Below are 23,104 nucleotides of genomic sequence, written 5' to 3'. Positions count from 1 at the left end.
CCTATTGCAGTGACAATTCCCCTAGGGGACATTATGAACTGATAGTTTGCAAAGAGTAGAGCAAATATAGGTGGGGGGGCGGGGATGAGACCTGGGTTGGTGCGATGGTTAGAAAAAGGTAAGAGGCATCAAAGGAAGAAGACTATTGATGGTAAGAAAAGCCATGAGGGAAAAATAGACATCACCTACCTTATCATTTTCCTTTTAGATTTGCATAAGACTGCTCAAATTCAAGTTTGGAAGTTAGTGTAATATTAATATAAATTTTTTTTCAAATGCTTTAGCGAAAAACCAGTGGAGATAATGGCAGAGGGGCTAGATTAGAGTTATTTACTAACTGGTAACAACTTGGGTTTCCTGCTTTGTAGGATCTATAGCTGCCCTGTCCAAAATGATAATCACTAGCCACATTATTTAAATTAGTCAAAATTAAATATCATTTAAAATTCAGTTTGTCAGTCACCCTTTGTTATATATCAAGTGTTTGATAACCACATATGGCTAGTGGCTACCATATTGGGCACCACACAGATCTAGAATCTTGCCATCTTGACGGAAAGTTCTGTTGGACAGTGCTGATCTAGAGATCTTTTCCCAAATATCCCCATATCCTTTGTCTTACCATTAACAAAATCTTCTGTGTTAAAGTAATTGATGGACATTTAGCATTTACATTTATGCGTGTTTCAAGAACACCCCAAGGTCTATGTGTAACTTTGCAGTGGTCGTCACTTAGCGTTGCATCTCAACAGGGATTTATTTTCCCACTTTGTTTTATATGGGGTTACATGTTTTATATGTGGGTTAGAAGGATGGTGGTCATGTGAGAATTATAAACCATGTCAGGGTTCCCTCAAATGTGAACAGGCTATCTTCTATGCAAATATCACAGACTGCAGGAGTTCCAAATGACGTATATCCTAGAATGAATGTACCAGAAGGGCTGGGAATCACATCAACACAACAAACATGGCCTCTTACATTTCATATTTAGCTTGGATATGACTTTTCACTTTTAATTGTTATTGAAAGTCACAGATGGCAGATTTTTAAGATTTTCTGCCCTGAGATAAGTCAGGAGTGATTTTTATTAGATTCACATACACAACCCACTGTCACACAAACTAAAGCATCTGCTGAATACTCCATGTGAGGGCTCTGGGTCTTCAAACACTCTGAGCAGCAGGTTATTTTAGTTACAGCCCCCTTCCTCCCATCGGATAATGAGCTGTTGGCCATGATTCAGCCTCCCATGGCTGGATGGCTCTGGCCTTGAACTGGACCCTAGAGCCATGAAATTGTTACAGCACTGGCCTGCTATTTCAGGGTCAGATTCCTAGTGTTATTTTAGACACTTTCCTGGAAGTGTGGTTTAGCACATACATATCTGTTCTCTGGAGTGAGTTTTACAAGAGATCTGGTTAGCCCTAATACAGTAGACTCTGTGACTGGTGGCATAAGCAGCAAATGATTCTAGTAGACTTTGGTAAGGAAGAGCTCTTAGCTGTTAACTAAATCAACACAAAATGGCTTTCCTTTCAGCTTCAAATATGAATTATTATACATGCAATTGTTAGCAACTGTTAATCATCCTGACCCTCCCTCTATCATCCTAAATAGCCCTAAATAAAAACTCAAAACCACTGAAACCTAGAACTGGAAGGGAATTTTGAAATTAACTACTCTAACCTCCTCATTTCTAAACAAGGAACTGCACCTCTAAGAAATTACCCAAGATCCCCAAGCTAATTAAGAGAATTAGAGCTGCCAACACATCTCTTAATTCTTGTTCAGTACTGTTTCTACTGTGTCATCCTTTTCTATGGGTAGAAAGACTTGCACTATCATGTAGATAGTATAGAAATGAGGGAAGATGCTTAGATCCCAGTTCCAGAAAAAGTACGGTTTAATAGCAGCTAATGCATATATGGCACTCGGTATATGCTAGGTACTGTCCTAAGCACCATGGATATATGATCTCATTTAGTCCTCATGACAACACTGAGATCCGATTATTATTCCCATTTTCCAGATGCATGAGCTGAATCATAGTGAGGTTAAGTAACTTGCCTGGGAGCCTGTCACCAATACTTGGCAGAGTCTCAATTCATGCTCAGGAAATAGAGTTCTAGATGCCATGCTGTAACCATTCCGCTTTGCTGCCTATAAAGGTCATATCTGAGATCACCAACCAAAATGAATAAATACACGCAGAGGAGGTTGGGGAATAAACCTCTATCTGCATGGAATACTCAGTTCTAAGGCAAAATTTTGTTAACATTCTATAATTAACATGAAAAGTAAAGATGTTATTTTCATGAAAACATTTATTATTGAAGGCAGTGGGGTTTTTGTTTTTTAACTAAAACCTTTCATTGATCTTAATGCATCCAGTGACCAAGGACACCGGGACCAGCACTGCAGACTAACATGTTCTCGGCTCTCTGGGGTGCAGCCCTTCAGAACCGAGACAATCAGGAGGGATTTACATTTGAAATGGTTCAGAGTTGTTAGGTGGGAAATTCTATTCCTGTTACCTGTGAATAGGTGTTGATATCACAATGAAGAGGGACCAAGTATTATGATAAAAATGGACTCTCTTATTTAATGTAAACATGCTGATTCATACATAAGGTAAGTCCTTGGGCCTTTCACAAAATAAGTTTTTAAGCTAGAGATTAAGAAAAAATGATTCCCAGGATGAGCCCTTGCGCAGTATGAGGTATGTCATGTTTATAAGACGGTAACATGAGTATTTGACACATTGAATTAAATAAACATAAAATGTGGAAAGGACAGTCTGTCCAGATTGTGAATTCCTTGTTGATGAGGATATGTGTCATGTTTCCTTGCTCTCTGCCTACCACCACACACAGACCCCGGCTTAGGTAGGTGAGAGGGACACATGGTTGAGTGGATAGGATTAGAGCCAGAGATAGAGACCCTGTAAAGAGGGAGAAGTCATAAGAATGGTTCTTCCTTGTTTATTCTTGGCTGTGGGTACAGAAGGAAGCTTTGACCCATGGTCTCATCACTGATTAGCTCTCCAGTATTTACCCAGATGTTAATGTCTCTGGATCTCAGTGCTCCTAATTAAAATGCTTATCCCATTAGGTAGTGATAAAGATAAAATTTGTAAAATTCTTTATAAAATCTGAAGCTACATAGAGGTTAAACTATTATGAAATCCTTTCATAATCAGATAATTAATGGAAAACAAAACTAATGTGATTAAGGAAGAACATATCTACCTCTAATTGCCCCCCACCCACATTGTGACTTTCATAACCCTGAGCACCTCATATCTGCATCTCAGCCAAGGCTTAATTATAGCCCAAGTTTCTTCTCTTCATACCTGTTCCTGTCGTCCGTCTACTCCATCTTCCAGAAAGGTCATGTATAATCTTCTGAAATATGTATATTTTTTCTCAGAATATCACAGAGAATAAATCTTGTATAAAACCCAAGTGACCATTATCAGACTTTAATCACTTTCAATTATAGCAGCATTCTGTTTGCCAATCAGAATCACTAAAGAGCCTTGATAATATAGAAGGGGATAAAAGTTCTCTGGGTAGTGAATTTTTAACCACACAAGTACTTGCGAAACTTTAATGTTCATACAAATCACCCCAGATCTTACTAAAAGCCAGAGGCTGAATGAATTAGCTCTGGCATGGAGCCTGAATTTCTAAACTCCCCAGGTACTGTCAGCACTGCTGGTCAGTGATCTACACTTTGAGTGACCAGAACCTACATGGTGATTTCTAACATTTCCAAGTATGAGGATACCCTTGAAAGTCTACATATTGGTGTTATTGTGATTACAAATTTTAAAATACATAGAAGCAAAAAAATCATAATCCCACTAACCAAAGACATTGACCACAACTCAGTTGGCTTATCTATGGTATATATTGGTACCAAATCAAACTTGACGTCTTACTATTCACATTGTTTCAAAGCTGGCTTTAAATAACTTTAAAATTACTCAAATAATATATAATAATTTTAGAAAATTGAGGAAAAACAAGCAAAAAGAAGATAAAAATCACGTGTCATCTCATCACTTGGATACAAGACACAAACAATATTAACATGTTAATCCATTCTGTTCCCTGTGCCTAACACCCAACCCCGACTCCATGGCGACTGTACACCTTGTACCGACATCATGGTAAGATTGATAGAAAGATAAAGACACAGCTAGGTAAAATTGCTTGAATAAATGGTTAGAACAAAATGTAGGAGATTTTTAAATGCACAGACTAGGGCATGAAGGAGTTTGCAAGCTTCTCAGAGTCCCCTGTGGCACTTACCGAGGATGGAGTTATCCATTTTCCACCTGGAATTTTGTTAAAATTGAGTGCTATTGTTTGCCATATCTCGTGATGTTGAAGTTTTGCCTGCGAGGGGAGCATGCTGGGGATTTTAGGTTGCCTTTTCAATTCAGGGCATGTTGATGGGTACATGCTACTGTGAACACTAATGAGTTTTCTGATTTCAGATTTTACACATTTTCTTCAACAATGTAGTTATAGATCAATGTCAAGATAATGAATCACATCATAATTTTATGGAGAAATAAGTGAGAAAAACTTACTGGAAGTGGCATCCTATGGGCTTAGTGTTTGGTTGCTACCATAATATGGCCTGCCGGAGGTCAACATGGGTTTCCCCTTATCCCTTCCTGGAAGTTCATGGTAATTGTGAAAACTAGCAATAGGTATGACAATAAGACATTCTCTCACTAATTCTAATTACTTTAAATGGAGGTGAAACAGCCACATCTTTACAGTTTTCCAATTGAATCAATATCCATCAGGAAGTGGGAAGCCAACTGGGCAAATTTTCCCAAGTCCTAATAGCTAAATAACCCTCTATTTCTTCATATGGAATGATTACTTTTGATGCTCATTACTACTAAATTGCTCTGAATTGGAGATAGGGATTTGTACTGATGAACAGATGTATAAACTAAATTCATACAAAACACAAATGACACGCGTACATTCACACCCACATTTATATGCCAACTCTTGTACAAAGGAGAGTTAGAGCCTTTTCTTGGCCCCAGAAATTTTCATGAAGCATTTGAGTTCTTGTGAACACCAGAGCAATACATTTGAGGTAGAACAAAAAGGTCCTAGAACCAGGATTCTGATGATCCAAGTCTAGTTTCATTTTTCTTTTTTTCCATTTTAGTATGTCACCATAATACTTCTAGATTTTCTAGCTCACATGCTTCTCGGTCTCAACAGTGGTAGTCAAAGTGTGGTCTGGGGCTATAGTCCCATGTGAGGTTTGACTGGGGAAGCCTCCACTTCTATCCTACCATGGTTGTTGGAAGCACTCAGTTCCTTGTGGATTGCCAGATGGAGGGCCTCAGTTTCTTCTTTTTGGCTGTCAGTCAGAGGTTACCCTCGGTCCCTTTCAGATAGGCTTTTCCGTCATGGCCATTTGCTTCCTCAAAGCCAGCGAGAGAGGGACACTGTCAGCAAGGTGGATACTGAAATCTTATGTAATGTAATTATGGGCATGTAATGACATATGTCCCATCCCCTTTCTTAGTCACGAGCAAGTGTCAGATCCTCCCCACGCTTGAGGAGACAGGATCACACAAGTTAGGAATACCATGTATGTAGATATCTGATTATAAATATAAAGAGGTTGACCTTACAGAATTGGCTCATGAATTGTTGTGACTGGCAAGTCAGAAACCTGTAGGGCAGTGTAGGCTGGCAGGCTGGCAACTCAGGCAAGACAAGAGTTGATGCTGCATTTTTGAGGCAGAATTTCTTCTCTGGGAAACCACTTTTTGCTCTTAAGGTCACCCGATTAAGTGAGATTCACCCCATATATTTTTTAAGGTTTTATTTATCTATTAATGAGTGAGACAGAGAGAGGCAGAGACACAGGCCAAGGGAGAAGCAGGCTCCCTCGAGGGAGCCCAACGTGGGACTCAATCCCAGGACCCCGGGATCTCATGACCTGAGCCAAGGACAGACACTCGACCGCTGGGCCACCCAGGCATCCCAAGAGATTCACTCATATTATCAAAGGAAATCTCCTTTACTTAGAGTTAACCACATCTATAAAATACCTTCATAGCGACACTAGATTAGTGTTTGATTTATAACCCAGGCAGACTGGCTTTATCCATTTGCAAGGGCTGCCCTAACAAAGTAACACTAACAACTGAAATTTATTCTCTTACCCTTCCAGAGGTCATAAGGCTGACCTCAAGGTGTTAATGGGACCACATTCCCTCCAAAGCCTCTTGGGGAGGATTCTTCTCTTCTTCCAGCATCTGGTAGCCTCTCACATTCTCTGGTTTATGGTAACCTAACTCTAGTCTGTATCCACATGGCCCTCTCCCACCTGTGTCTGTCCCAATATTCCTCTTCTTATGAGGATACCAGTTACATGGGATTAGAGCCCACTAATCCAATATGACTTCATTTTAACCTGGTTAGATCTGCAAAGACCCCATTTCCAAATAAGGTCATATTCACAGGTACCAGAGATTAGGACTTCAACGTATCTTTTGAGGGGGACACAGTTCACCCCATAACCTTGATCATCACAGACATTCATACACCATATCCCGCTTTGCACCAGTGGAGGACTCCTCGCAAGGCTATTAGCTCTGGAAATTCAGCTTGGCTTTTGAGTGTTCTATGCTTACTGAGGCCAGAGAAAACTGCCAGGAAGAGCTTGCTGACAGCCCTTAGCATGTATGAGAACAGTGAGTGCTGAAGGGATAAGAGCATGTGAGTAGAGCGTGAACACTATTCACTGCCCATGGAAAAATCAGCCAGCAAGCCTCCAGAGGTAACATCTACCAAAAAATTCACACTGTGTCCTCACTGAGTTCATCAATCTCACAACAGCTAAACAAGGGCATGAGGTACCTTACACCCTGAAACTCAAATGACTAGAGAGAAGACAAGCCACTACTCTACAGCTCCTTTCTGAAATGGTATGATGAATTCCACCTGGGGAAGAAAACTCTTTTATTTGGGGCGAATGCTCTAAGGGGCCTCTTTGGTTATACACAGATAAAGCCATGCCTTATCTTGTAATGATGAGGGTTGAGACAACTTCTCTCATTATTATCAGAATTACATCTTAACAGAACTCCCTTTGATCTTGGCTGTGAAGTAGAACTTATACCAGCTATAGAGAAAGAATATTTTTTCTTCTAATCTCTCATAGGGGATACAAGATGGTTGGCTGTGCGGCCTAGACAGTAGGTAAGGAGAGCCCAACATCCCCGCTACAGAGAGTTACAGATTTATCTCTAGGTGATATGTCCTCTTCGGTGCAGTAGCAGGCTGGGGCCCAGCATGCAGCAGGACCTATGGAGAGGCCGAGTCTGGAAGGAGCTATAGTACCAGTACGTGTTTGCTAGGGCTGCTGTAACAAAGTACCGCAGACCAAGTGGTTTAAACCAGAGGAAGTTAGTATCTCACGGTTCTGTAGGCTACAAGACCAAGATCAAAGTATCAGCAGGGCCCTGTTCCCTCTGGAGGCACCAAAGGAGATCTGTTCCAGGCTTCTCGCCCAGCTTCGGGTCATTCTTTTGGCCTGTGGGCATCCAACCCCAGTCTTCCCATGGCGTTCTCCTGGTGTGTTTGTCTCTGCTCAAAGTTTCCACTTTTTATGAAGACACCAGTAGTAATGGATTAGGGACCCAGTATCCTCATACATAGCTTCATGCTAACTGATTACATCAGCAACAACCTCATTTCCAAACACAGTCACATTCTGAGGTACTGAGAGCTGTCATCTCATGACAGTGCTTTCATGCAATTTTAAGAATTCTTTCCTTTTCAGTCTTTTTTTTTTTTTTGGTTGTTCCGTTTCATAAATGAGCCCATATCTTTAATAAAGTAAAGTAGGTTAGGTTTGCTGTCAAGCCTGTGCCAGGCCTGTGGTGATGCTATAGAGGAACACCTTCCTCAGAAGCATGATAGCCTTGAGTAGGATACACCAAAAGCAACTGGCAAAAGGAACCTGCTGGTGGGGAGACAGACCCCTGACAGGAATGGTAAGTGATAACCAGGACAGGTTTTAGGACTTGTAGATGTTCCTCAGAAACTAAGAAGTACTCAGGGGGGGGGGGGGGAAGATGGGATTCCCTACCAATCAGGCAACATAGAGACCGGGACTGTTGTTATTTGCATTTTGAAAGGAAGAGTGAATCCGAAGTCTGGGACACTTGAGGGCATGTAGTTTTAGATGTCATCTTGCCAGAGTCCTTAGAAAAGATCCATCTCTCAGAGACAGACTCATTAATAAAGCTCACTGAGGAGGGGTATATGTCAACTACAGTGTCAAATAATTAGCTTAGAATTACAATTACAAAAGTACAATGTTAGGCAGACTAAAATACTTGAGTTGGCCAATTGGTGCATATACGCCCTGAGATTCATTTCTTATAGGAAGCCCACCAGATTGCAGATTTCCTTGTTTCCAAAAAACATATAACCCTGGGGAAGTTGGGTGTTGATGTCAGTCTTCCCATTGCCTTTTCTCTCTGTGGGCCAAAGGATGCCTGCCATGTGCAGACTCAGAACAAGGCAAGTGAGTATTATCTGATTGGACACTTGTGCTCAAGCTCTCAGGGCTGACCTGCCAATCTTCACAGAGGGAGATGCCTTTCACTCACACTCCCAGAACTCAGAACTGGATAGATAAGCAAATAATACAAATCTGTGTGGCCTTTCCTGATCTATCTACCAGGGTAACTCTGCGTCCTCTGTTCACACCATTTTCCCAATTCAGACTCCTTGATGACTGGTCACACTCTTAGTGTGTGAATTTTGCTTCTTTATCTACCAGAGAGCATCATGTCCTTCCACTTCGGGTCCTATAGGAGGAGAACACCTGCCTGGGACTAGCACATTCTAACAAGATTCTAGACATTGGAGCTCTCTGACATATGTACAGAGTAAGGAAGATCTTCTAAAGACTGAAAGTGATCTTGTGATCTAACAGAACCCTCTCATTTTACCAATCATTACTTGGGAAAGGTCTGTGAGATGCTCACATGCACAGAGGTAGTGAGTGACAAGGCTGAAGCAGACCCTGGGCTCTCTGGCTCCTGCCTGCTGCCTCCCTGTTTCAAGCCACCTGTGGCTTTTGGGCTCCCAGGTTTCAGTTGCTTCTTCCATTTGCCTATGTGTTCTCACCGATAGCGATCTGTCCTTTCCTTATCCGCTGTTTTCCTTCTTCCCTTCACACAGGATAGAATGTCCCAGAACCAAATCACTGAAATGTAAAAACATTTAGAGGATTTAGCCATTACCCCCCACCCCCATTCTTGTCTGGAGAAGAACATACCTCTTTGTCATCAAGACAAAGTGGATTCTTTAAGAGGATTGTTTTCAACAAGCCTGCTCTGTAGTGGATATTGGCCATGACCTGCTAGAAAATGAATTGAGCCATTCAAACATGTTAGTGGCCTACTACTGAAAATTTATTTTCTCATTCTAATGAAAGATGATGGCTTCTTCAATCATAAACCTAGTCTGGCTTTATTTAAATATTGTAAGTGTCATCAGCATAGGATCTATTGTGCTGAGCTCCTGAAGAGAGAAGCAAATAGTCACTTACTGAGCTTGATTGGGCCTGATGTGATGTGATATGACATGCAGGATAATTTATTCTTTGCTTTAAGCCTAATTCAGGGGAAGCAGTCCCCAAGACAGCAGAGGTTTTGATGACCTGGGTTTGTATGGATTACAAAGATGTCTTTTAGAAGGAAAATTTACTTTTAGATGGTCCATTCCACAGCTTGAGTCGGAAAAACAATTATTCTTAGAAAATGTACTGTTACTGATAAATACCAGAAGTCAGTTCCTATCTTTGAGTTAATCACGGCAACTGTAAGGCTGAATGCTCAGCCATCTTTTACTGTTCCAACAAGCATAAAATGTGAGAGGAGAATATGATATCACAGAAATAGGGGAGAGCATAGTTCTGGGGCCACACGAGCTGAGTTAGGATTTTACCTCCTTCAGCGCTCAGCTGTGTGACTTTGACTTTGGTAAGGTACTTGACCTCTCTGGACCTCCGTATCCTTATCTGGAAAATAAGGATGATGATGGGCTATGTCCACTTTCAAAGTTGGTAAACTAATTGAATATTTTAGCATTATTATAGACAAGAATAGTTTCTGCTATTAATAAGACTACATAAACATCACCAGTACAATAATTGTTGTCACATGTCACATTGATAATAGGTACTACTCAATCGGAGGCCAAAGTCCAATATCATTTAGGTGAGCCAGTATGAATCCTATAACTTCCTTTAACAGTATCGAAGTAACTTAAAATTGATTCAGGTTTTTATTTATATTGACTATTGATTTACATTCTTGTAGTAGACTTGCAGTTCAAGGGTCAAATCATGGCTCCCATTCACCATCTCAGTGACCAAAGATTAGCATTATTGTGCCTATGTTTCTCTCTACAGAATGGAATAAGAATACTTATCCACAGCCAATATTTACTGAGCACTTACTACATATCAGACACTGATTTAAACACTTTAGATGTAAGAATTCATCTTAACAGCTACGCCTTGAGAGAATAAGCCCTTGTTCCAGTTCATACAGTTAATAAATAGCAGAACCGAGGTTGAAATTCAGGCAGCTTGATTCTAGAGCCCAAGCTCTTAATTAGCACATGTATAATGCATTCATTCATTCCACAAACATTTATTTCATGCCTCACATGAAATAAATGGTGGTTTGGATATAGCAGCATATAAAATAGAGAAAATAAACAAATGCCTTCTGACAAAATTTAACTCTCCGTGGTGACACCTGAATTAATGTAGAAAGCATCATGGTTCATTTGAAATATAACATAAGCTGCAAATGCAAACCACAAGTGTAATTTAAAATTTTCTAGTAGCCACACTATGAAAAGAAACAGGTCAAATTAATTTAAATAATATGTTTTATTGAACCCAAATATCTAAAATATTATCGCTTTGACTTGTAGCCAATACAAAAAATGATTAATGAGGTCATTCTCTTATTATATACTAAATTTTCACACTCCGATGTGTATATTCAACACAGCACAGCTTAATTCATGCAATCACATTCTCAGTGTTCCATAGCACATGTGACTAGGGGTTACTGTACCGCACGGAGCAAATCTACGGGATAAGCATGAGCCCATGAGAAGACAGCGCAGAGTCTCTGGATGGGGAAAGGGCTTTGTACTCAGGGGGGCTCAGGGCAGAGTGAGGAAGTGCGAGAGTGGTCCAGGGGAGGTTTGGAGGCGAGGCAGCAGCCAACTCGTACAGAACCTGGTAGGTCATGATCCAGGTAGTCACCCGGGAAAAGGCAGGGATTCCTTTGCCCTGGGACTTGAAAGCACAGTTCCCTTTATCTTTGAGAGTCTGAGTCCTGAACCCAATGAGTGCATAATGAATAACTAAGTCATCGCCAAATCTTGTTAGCAAAAAATTGTTTGTGGTTGTGTTCTTTTCACTGCGCTTGTTCATTTTATCAGGCAAACTAATGCCTCATTTCATCTGAGTTATAAGTGGCTGTAATACTGACTTCCAACAGAGCTTTCAGTGTGTGAGCCAATCAAGTTTCACCTTTGCAAACAGCATGCATACATAATCAGCTGTGAGATTTAATGTGAAATGAAGCATCTTCATCCAGGGTTGGTTTAGTTCATTAAAGCTGGCTTTGATTTAAATTCCAAGTGATACTTTCAGCTCCTGAAATAGTTAAAATGGAACGAAATTATCTGATTCTAAAGCTCCATCCCTTCCTTTCAGTAACCTTAGACTCCAGTAGGTGTGTTGTATCGGGTCACATACAGTGTGAGTGTTTGTCAGTACAAGAATGGCATGATTCCTGTGTGATTTTTCTTTTAAACTTATGCAGCATGTTCAAGTTCATGGGTGACTTTGAAATTTTATATACTGAAGAAGCTGGAAGCACTAGAGTCCACAGAATCTTTAAATGCTAACCATAAGCCTTAACTAACTGCTCGACATAATTACAGGTGCCTCTCCATAGATTGGCAAGAAGCATTCTCTATTTTTTAATTTTTTTAATACCCAATTTCTTGTTGAGGCTCTTATTTTTTTAAAGATTTATTTATTTATTTATTTATGATGAGAGAGAGAGAGAGAGTCAGAGACACAGGCAGAGGGAGAAGCAGGCTCCATGCCGGGAGCCTGACATGGGACTCGATCCTGCGGCTCCAGGATCACGCCCTGGGCCAAAGGCAGGTGCTAAACCGCTGAGCCACCCAGGGATCCCCAAGAAGCATTCTTTATAAGCTGTATAGATTTAGAAAGCTCCTTACATCTGTCTTTTTGCATCCTTCGCAGCCTACTACCAAGGTAAATACTTCAACATGGAAAGATTTTGATCTACATAAATTTAATGATGATGAATTAAATATCAACACTGTCCAAAGACCTATTCTCTCACTGGAAAATGCCGATTCCTGTATTTCTCTGTTTTAACAAAAGCCCGCCTATGCATTCCACTCCTACTACACCAGAGCAAAAGTCTCCCTATGTAATTAGAAGACTGAGTTCAGACCTGCAGGTAGGAAGTGAAACTATTTGGGAGTCTGGTTTCTGTAAATGGACAAGTTGATGTCTTTCTCCTCATCCTTGCTCTCTCCATGATTCATTTATTCATTTGTTCATTCATTTGATATACATCTCCAGAGCTTTTTATTATTTACTCACCTAGGTGCTGTAGAGTGTTTTTTTTTTTTTTTTAAAGTATCAGTGGCTCCTCATTGAAAATGCTACATATGGGGCAGCCCAGGTGGTTCAGCGGTTTAGCACCACCTTCAGCCCAGGGCCTGCTCCTGGAGACCAGGGATCGAGTCCCATGTCAGGCTCCCTGCGTGGAGCCTGCTTCTCCCTCTGCCTGTGTCTCTGCCTCTTTCTCTCTCTCTCTCTCGTGAATAAATAAAATCTTAAAAAAAAAGAAAATGTTACATATATGATTATAACATGATTGAGAACATGCTGAATGTCTCATAAGGTAAATATAAAGTGATAAGAACTTTAGAGAAAGGAGGGACTCCTGGTAAGAGTCAGAGGTGTAGTTACTGAGGTTTGTTTTCTTTTCTTTTTTTTTTTTTTTTTTTGAGGTTTGTTTTCAAGAATGCGTACACTTTCAGTAAGAAGATCTCTGAGGCGGTAGGCATTTGAGAGAGGAAACCTGTTCAAAAGAAGGATCACCATATTCTGTTTTTAGATGAAGTCCCAAAAAAAGGACGGTATGAGAGCAAGAATGGAAGACAAGGCAAACTGGGGTGTGGTTTCAGAAATCCTCAAATGGCAGCTAAGTATCAACCCAATTCTGTGGAAAATAGGAAGACTCTGAAATTGTTTCAGCCAAGAAACTATTACTCTTGAGACTTTTTTTTTTCCTTGCAAAACATTTAGGATGAATTGTACAGGAAATGGACAGGAAACAGACCAATTGCAAAGTAATTGTAACAGTCCAGTGGGAAAATAATAGAGGTTGAAGCTACCAATCTTAGTGACATTTTGGAATTTTAATCTCAAGGCCCAGATCTTTCAGACAAGTGAGTGGAAAATGTTGATGATGACACATAAATTTCTAATCTGGCAGGTGTGAGGAATAGCAGGGTGAGTGAGCGGCTGGTTTATGTGGAGCATGACGTGTTTTAGACAAACTAAATCTGACAGTCTATCCATTATCCTCTCTAGATTGCTGACCTAGAAGCCAAACTGAAGTGAAAAGAGGAGTTGAGGAGAAGAGGCAGAGACATGACGTTCTAGAGATAAGATGTAGAGATCCATGACATTCAAACTCTTCCTCTCTAGATGAGACTAGGCCTGTTCTAACATAATTCGATACAGACCAATTTCAAATTGCAGCTGTTTTCTTTCTTTCTGTGATATTATGATTTACAGTAAGAAGTATCTGTATATTTGCTCTTTGTGCCTGTTGCTGGCACAGAGCTCCCAAAACCCTTGGAATTTAAGAAGTGTTGAGAGTAATTAAGGTGTCTTCTGTTACGTTAAGGAGTGCCTTTTGGACCGCATCTAAGAATGAGGACTGGTTGCCAGTTGAACCAACCATGTGATTAGAAGATTGGACCTTTCTGTCTTTACCCCTCAAACCTCCCGGGAGGGGAGAAGAGTTGGAGATGGAGTTCAATCACCAAGGCTCACTGACTTAACAAATCAGGCCTATGTGACGAAGCCTCCATAAAAACTAAAAGGACTGGGATCAGGGATTGGAAAGCTTCTGGGTTGGTGAACACATGGATACTGGAAAGAGAGTAGCATACCCAGAGAACATGGACATTCCACACCTTCTCCCTGTGCCCTGGGCATCTCTTCCATCTCTTCCATATGGCTGTTCCTAAGTTTTGGAAAAAACAAACAAATAAACAAACTGATGATCTAGTAAGTACAATGTTCTTCTGAGCGCTATGAGCAAATCAAACCCTGGGGAGGAGTGGGTGATGGGAACTTCTGACTTATAAGCAGTCAGTCAGAAGTGCAGGTAAGAACCTGGACTTGCATCTGGCATCTGATGTGCAATAGGGGGTCATTGAAACCCTCAGGTTGGTCAGAGGCACAGGTGACAACTTGAGTTTTCAACTGGCATCAGAGGTTGGAGCAGCTGTCTTGCAGGACTGAACCCTTAACCTGTGCTTTCTGCTGCTATCCCCCCCACCCCCCCGCGGGTGAATAGTTTCAGAACTGAGTTAAGTTCTCCTTGAGAAACCACCCTGCTGGTTTCTGAGAAGTGCTTGGTGGTGTGCAGGGAAGTCCCCCCACCGACCCCTGCCGCAACCACACACCCTGGAAATGGTCTAAGATGACCAAAAGTCATCCCTCATAAAAAAATGAAATCATCATTTTATTGCTTCAGAAAAATTTACACATACAAACTGCTATTTGTAGAAGATTAGGACATTGAAATCACTGACCTCAGTTTTCTTCTTTAAGCAGAAAAACTTTTGTGACTAGAAGCGCAGTCTGTGCATTTGTCCAGAGAATGGGTAGTGCACCTCCTCTATAAGAATGAAAGAACTTCGATTCCTTGGAAGTGATTTTAAGATTATCCACTGCTGGGCAGTCCCGGTGGCCCAGCGGTTTAGTGCTGCCTTCAGCCCAGGGCGTGATCCTGGAGACCCGGGCTCGAGTTCCACATCGGGCTCCCTGCGTGGAGCCTGCTTCTCCCTCTCCCTCTCTCTCTCTCTCATGAATAAATAAATAAAATCTTATATAAAAAAATATTATTCACTGGGTCATCTACCCCGGCTGACAAATTGCCATCTCTCCCCTGCCTCTCCAAAACCTAGCCACTCTTCCAGGTTATGTGTAAACACACCTCATCCATGAAGCAGCTTCTCATCTACACTCATATGTTTTCTGTTCTTTTTTCTTTTTCTTTTCTTTTTTGTGTTTTAGGATTTTATTTATTTTACAGAGAGAGAGAAAGCACAAGCAGGCAGAGTGGCAGTCAGAGGGAGAGGGAGCCCAACGTGGGGGTCATTCCCAGGACCCTGGGATCATGACCTGAGCCAAAGGCAGCCACTCAACTGACTGAGCCACCCGGGCGCCCCTGTTTTCCATTCTTTAAACTCTTCTAGCAATAGCTGTATTGCCACTATTGACATTTATTTAATGATGTGCAAGTTCCCCTGTTAGAATCTAATATCTTTGAGAACGTAGACCATCACTCATTTTCCCAACCTGCAAGTACCTTGCACATAGTGAAAGGTTAATAAATAATTGGTGAATTAATGTACGTGTCATCACCAAGTTTGCTGAGGACATTCACTATGCCAAGCAGTGTTTTAAGCACCTTTCCCATGCTACCTCATCTCATCTTCGCCACAACCCTATGAGGTAGGGACTGCTCTTTTGCCTAAATAAAGGTGAGGGAACATATTTACTTACTGGCCATTAAGTAGCAGAACCAGAATATGAACTCAGACAACCTGCTTCAGAACCTATAATCTTAGTTATTGTGTATTACTGCTTACAGGTAGGACAGCTCCCAATTTGTTTACCATATACAGTAGGAAAGACAAAGAGGCAAGCGATGTTAGGACACTGACTTTGTAATTATGGATATGTGACTCTGCACAAGTTGTAAATGAACTTCTGAGGCTCTTCATAGAAAATGGATTAAGGGTAGTATTTATTTTACAAAATTGTGGGCATTACATAAGGTAATGCACTTTAAAAAAAAAAAACCAACTTTTGTGATGATGGGGAGAGTATTCCACAGGTGTGTGACTCACATCATCTCCTTCCAGCTCTGGGAGTGATATCACAGCATCTGCCTTTCTGTATTTGGTGCTATACTATTTGTCCCAAGAGCAGTGATTTCTAGCCAGGTTGAAGCTACCCAGTAATAGTTGTGAAAATACAGAAAGTAGCATGCATGTACCATAGTGAGAATATACAGTAGGCCAAAAAGAAAATTAAAAACCTTATAATTTTATAATCAAAATAAATCAGGATGCCTGGGTGGCTCTGGTTGAGCATCTGCCTTTAGCTCAGGTCGTGATCCTGGGGTCCTGGGATCGAGTTGTGCATTAGGTTCCCTGAAGGGAGCCTGCTTCTCCCTCTGCCTGTGTCTCTGCCTCTCTCTCTCTGTGTCTCTCATGAATAAGTAAATAAAAATCTTTATAAATAAATAATAAATTAATTAATATCTCCCTCAAATGTTAAATTGTGAACATCTCTTAACGTCTTCTTACTGAATGATCATTAACCCAATAACCTTGTACTTCACTCAGTGTGGTAGTACACTGATACATTTTTCATTTTCTTTTTTTTTTTAAGAATTTATTTATTCATGAGACACAGAGAAAGGCAGAGACAGGCAGAAAGAGACACAGGCTCGATGCAGGGAGCCCAAGCACGACTCGATCCCAGGACCCCAGAATCACGCCCTGGGCTGAAGGTAGATGCTCAACTGCTGAGCCACCCAGGAGTGCCTATGTTTTTCATTTTCAAGCAAACTGTTAGGTTGTATGTTGTCTCTAGCACTTGGATACAAAAGAAAGGTCATTTTAAAAGATATATTTTGGGTTTGTTTGTTTTAAAAAGACCTTTTTTTCTAGTTCTTTGAGATTTTTCTGAAAAAAAGAGGTACATCTTCTCAAAATTACAAGGAAAAACCAAAGATGTTAACTTCACTAAAGGGGAAGAGATTAAAGTGGCTTAAAAAGAAATGTATGCTGTAACTCTCTCTTATTCCTCAGATAAAGTAATGTACCTAATGCTAATATATGTGCCAGGCAATGACAAAAGAAAATAATCATTTTATTACAGTGGATCTTTATATGCAGAATTTAAGGGCAGGACCTATTCTTATCTTTGAGGGGTGGGGGAAGTATCTTATTTATGATATCTACTTATCTCCTTAGAAGAATGTCTGGTGTAATGCTGGCAAGCCTCTGGGTAGCATACTAATGACTTGAGAGTCAGGGTTTGTCAAGAGGTCTGAGGTTCATATTAGTTTTTCTATAACTTTTTTCTCACTTCTTCTGAATTATGGACATGGGAGCAATGTTTTAAACTGTTTGGTGGGCCTGTCACTGTTCATAGTCGCATTTGCAGTGTACGCATTGAATTTGAATGTGTATATATGACAGCCTCAACCAAATGGCCTAGAAGATATTATTCGTTTCTTTACACAAAATCTGCTAGGATTTGACATTTTGAAATTTCACGGTATAAAATACAAACTTTCAAAATATTAATTGAAACTCAATGGGAAGCGATGTAGCATATAAGAAGCATAGTGTACTGCTTTGAATCGCAGTCTTAATAAATCTCACTATGCTAAAATGATGACTCTTGTATTTTGCCTGCATTAAAATCATTTTAGAAGGTAATTGGTTTAGCTTATTGTAATACTGCCTGATAATATTTCTTTTGTTTTTCAAGAGAAGAATAAGGTATCATTAAATTATTGTTGCATGGGGAAGTCATGTATTATAAATGTTAGTGAGTACAGAATATAAAACAGACTTGCAAAAAAATAAATACACTTCTTCACACAGGAGCCTCACTACAGGTTTCACAGGATTATTTAACTCATTCAAATATATTTCTACTTGATAGACTAGAGTTACTTCATAACTCATTTTAGTTATTTTTATTATTTTTAATTTACTAATTGGTAAATACGTACAAATACATAAAGCATTAAAGGGCCTATTTTGGAAAAGTCACACGATTCTGCTTGAGTAATTAATGTGTTGTTACAACGTTTTGAATGTTTAAAGAGCAGAGTATATCACAGCTTTTTTTGTTGATTCACCTGAAGAGAGAATGCCTAGGTTTTTATAATTTTGATGTAATTTTTGAACATTAGAATTTCTGTAACCAGAAAAATTAAACTATTTTAAAAACTGAAGGATTCTCATAAATTATTTATAGGTAAATAATATATGGGTATTTATTTATCTATATATATACACACACACACGTATATATGTATATGTAATTGTATTTTCCAGTGATGGCTTTTTTAATGACTTAAAACAGAATGCTCTTTCACTAAGCTGAGTATTTTTTTTAAAGATTTTATTTATTTATTCATAGAGACACAGAGAGAGAATGAGAGGCAGAGACACAGGCAGAGGGAGAAGCAGGCTCGATCTAGGGTCTCCAGGATCACGCCCCGGGCTGCAGGTGGCACTAAACCGCTGCACCACCGGGGCTGCCCCTGAGTATGTTTTTAACAATAGAGTCATCCAATCAGCTAAACATTTTCCTTCAGTACAGATTCAAAGAAAAAACATCAACAGCCTGTTGCTTTTTTTTTTTTTTTTTTTTTTTCCAGGCTGAGGTAAATTGGCTGAAGTGGCCAGTTCTGAGGGACAGGGTGGTTCCTATAAAGCTATAGTCCAGAGGCCTAAAGTTTCCTTAGCATCCAGCTTGATGTCACGCCTAGTGTGGTACCCAGTCTTGAATAATTCTAGCATGTACTTCTCACTTAACCTGCTATTTCACTACATTACCCAACTGTAAGTTGGGGGCCAAGTGCCTTATGAACTGTTGGCAAAGTCTCAATTAGCTGAGCACACACAGCAGTGTAGATATGTCGGAAGAGATATTGGATGCGCTGATGGATGCCTCCCTAGCAAGGAAAATCAGAAGCTGTCCTTCAGCTGGACAGACGAGAGAAATGGAAAGCAGGACAGGTTGCTCTGAGCTGGAAAGCAGTAGTCTAGCTGAAGCAAAGAGTGGTAGGTAACAATCCTGGAGGTAATTTAATGGCTCTCTACGATCCTGGAGGTAGTTTAAGGGCCCGTCCATAAATCTAAGCAACTTACCAGCTGGAGATGCTTGGGAAGGCAGAGGAATACAGGTCACCATACTTTTATTGCAACCTGGGTAAAATGAATGTTTAATTTTCAGAACTGATCAAAGACTACTTTCAAAGACTACCAGCATCTGCCATAATAAAATTATTACATACGTGAGTATCATACTCTGTTGGTTTGTCAGGTTGTGGAATGTGTGTGTTGGGTTTTAGGATATTGGGTCGACTTTAAGACTGAATAAACTAAATATCTTGGTACATGCGCATTTCAGAGCTAATTTATTTGTGACAAATAACACAGCCAATGCCTCAATCAAGAACCAGGAGGAAATGTCCAAAAGCTGTAACATAAACACGTAAAGCGTGTGCAAGGTATAGGAAACTTTAAGGGAGTTGGACATTTCAGTTGATAAGACAGAAAGGATGACAGAAGCCAAATCAACTTAAGACAGAAAGTTCAAGTACCAATTAAGAGAGGGCCTAATAGAAACTATTTGTCAGCTATTAAGTGACTCTGCCGACAAGGAAAGTCTATTTGCTACAGAGATTTGTTCATGCTTTTAACTATATTTAAGTAAGAATTCTAAATATTTTCAGATTTCAGCTCAATAGGACTGTTAGTGGTTAGGAGAAAAAAAAATACTATCATAAAATTTAATTGTCTAGGCCTTTTTTTTTATTTATACAGCTTTGGTTTTCTTTCTGTTTTAAGATAGTTATTTTATATATAGTAATTATTTTATGTGGGCAATTCTAAGTGCAGTCTTTCTTAATTATTTACCCTAATGAATGAAAGCAACGACATCAATAATTGGACGCCCAGTAACTGGATAAAAACAGTCCAAAAATATTTTATTTTGATATTTATTGTTACATGTAGAAAATTTGCCTGATTTTTTTTGTACACATATACTGCATATCTAGAAGAAAAAATTTTATTGCATACTGTATTTTGTCATCTCTTGGGTAGATTGATAGATATCTCTCTCTCTACATATGTATATATTTAGCTGACCATGACAGTTGTAAAAAAAAAAAAATGTTGGTCCTGCCAGTTATGCCCTGGACTTGAACCAGATATCCCAACTTTTAATACAACCCCTTGCCTTGCCACACATATAGTCTTGATGAAGGCATTGAGTTTTCTGAGTCTCAGTTTCTCCATTCACCAAAATGAAGTGAAAAATGTCTTATTGATCTTGCCCTGAGGAGCAAATGAACTACGGTATATTACTCTACTTTGATAAATATATGAATTAGAACTCAATGGGCTACAGAGAAATATGTTCATTAAAACTCAACAGGCTCCATTTTAAATAAAATCCTAAAACAGAACAGAAAAGAAAGCAGAGTTTATTTGAAGGGATTAGATATATCTAATCTCCTCTTTCCTTGTTTCGTGGAATTCTTTTATTTTCTGGTCAGGAAAATATAATAAATAATACTGTACACAAGCTTAAAGACTTTTGACAGAAACCCCTTGACTTTTTCGTTGAGCAAGTTTTATAAATACAGAATGAATTCAAGAAAAAAAAAGATAAAATTTGCTGAGCATCTTTATCTGTGCCAGTCACAGTGCTGGGTTTAGCATACATCGTCTTTTTTAGTTCTCCCTACCTTGTGACCAGCCTCTGAGGAGCAGTAGAACATGCGTGGATGGAAGTACATTCTCTGGAACAAGAATAACTGGTTTAAATTCCAGCTTCTTCACTTTCAAGCTCCATGACCTCAAATAAGTCATTTACCTTCAAATGTGCCTTAGTTTTCTCACCTGAGGCATGTTGAGGGTATAAATAAAATGGTTTATACCTGGATTTGCAGGGTTATCTTGAAGATTAAGTGAAGAGATACCTGTAACGTCCCTTAGAATACTTCTTGGCATGTGGTTAGCAGTCAATAAATAATAATTGCTAGCATTTTTGTGGAGCAGTTATCAAATGTTAACTCGGAAAACAGCATCTCCCTAAGTCTTTTGCCCAAGTTCCCATAGAAATAAAAAAATGGAGCAATGATTCAGGTCTCTCTGAATAACACCCACTGGCCTTTTTGGCTCCAACACTTTATTCTTTAAACACCTCCATGCTGAGCTGTATGAACTTGGACTCTACTGAAGGTATAGGTGATGGAGCAGGTTTCTATTGCAGCATTGGAACCAACTAAGAATGCAGTGTTTGATATTTCTGTGCTAAAAATTACTTCAGCCTCCCAAAACTGGAAACTTCTCACTGAACATGATTTTATGCAATCTTGGCCTTCTATCATATTCTCTAATATTTCTCCTTTTCTCTCTTTTCTTGTCTCACTATTCCTCCTGTCTACTGTGATATCCCTTACCTTTACATTCCTGATCATTTCTAATACAGAGTGGTTTTGTTTCTATAGTGTTTACTTATTCTTTTTTAGGCCAATCTTTAGGACTTTATCTTCCACTTTGAAATAGTTATCTAAAACTTTATACAAAAAAAATTAGTCTCTTAGGTTAGAGAAACTTTGGTATTAGCTGTTGGATATCTTCCACGTATTCATGACCATTTTGCTTCCCTTCTTTAAAAACCTGGAATATTTTTGTTACATCCAGAATAAAATTTTAGGTCCTTCATAGGGCATTAAAGACCCTTTGTAATCTGTACCATAGCTATTTTTTTTTTTACTGTGACCTTCATTCGTGTTAAAAAAAAGTGAAAAAAAAAAAGATAAGAAAAGAGAAGACAATTTTTTTAGAAGAACCCCTAGTATCCACCACCCAAAGATAAGCCATGTTATTTCTTCAGTGTGTAGCCTTAGAATTACATCTTATGTATATAGATACATATAATTTTATTTTATAAGCATTCAAACTTACTTTATATACCATCTTATGACCTATTTTTAAGAAATGAACAATAAATTTTTCCCTAATGTCAATAAATATTCATCAATAATATTCTTAAGGGCTGAAAAGAATATTGATAGACTCCCAACATTAATTTTACCAATCTGTATTAACTAATATTTAGGTTCTTCCCAAGTTTTTGATACCATATGCAAGAATGTTATATGTATTCTTAGTCAAATCATTGCTTATCTCTTTATAATTTTTCATATGAATTTACAAATGTAGAGTTGGTACATCAGTATATAGCTGCCAAAACTGTTTTTCCCTCAATCCCTATAGGGTAGAGAACAGAGGGCTGTATGTTTTCAAATTGTAAATATTGAGGATCCCTGGGTGGCTCAGCGGTTTGGCGCCTGCCTTTGGCCCAGGGCGCGATCCTGGAGTCCCAGGATCGAGTCCCACGTCAGGCTTCCGGCATGGAGCCTGCTTCTCCCTCTGCCTGTGTCTCTGCTTCTCTCTCTCTCTCTCTCTCTCTCTCTCTCTCTCTCTGTGTATGTGTGTATGTTCTTACATATAGCACTTATGAAAGCCAGTGATCAGTCAGTGCTCGCTTTGGCAGCACACATACTAAAATTGAAAAAATAGAGAGAAGATTAGCATGGCCCCCTGCACAAGAATGGCACACAGACTTATGAAGCATTCCATCTAAATTAAGACAGAAAGAAAAGAAAGGAAAGAATCATATTTTTAAGAGAACAATTTATAGTTGATCACAACTAAATACAGATATGAGAAAATAAAATTGTTTTTATTTAAAAGTCTGTCTTTGTGACAGTCTCAAAGTAATTAGAATTCTGATATATATATTTATGTGTAATAAGTTAAAAGTAGAAAATTTTTAATGTTACACCTTTCTTCATGCTGAAATTAATTTTAGAAAGAATGGG

General features: G+C 39.3%; 1 non-coding gene across 1 annotated transcript; it reads left to right on the top strand.

Moving 5' to 3' along the window:
- The first annotated feature begins 22,760 nt into the window (after positions 1 to 22,760).
- LOC129498997 (U6 spliceosomal RNA) lies at positions 22,761 to 22,868 on the top strand. The gene has a single exon (XR_008662265.1). It is a non-coding gene; the product is annotated as a U6 spliceosomal RNA (small nuclear RNA).
- Positions 22,869 to 23,104: the final 236 nt, after the last annotated feature.

Source organism: Nyctereutes procyonoides, unplaced genomic scaffold (assembly GCF_905146905.1).
Source record: "Nyctereutes procyonoides isolate TBG_1078 unplaced genomic scaffold, NYPRO_anot_genome, whole genome shotgun sequence".
NCBI lineage: Eukaryota > Metazoa > Chordata > Mammalia > Carnivora > Canidae > Nyctereutes > Nyctereutes procyonoides.
Note: the sequence above shows the minus strand (reverse complement) of the source record. Positions and strands in the feature narration are given on the sequence as shown.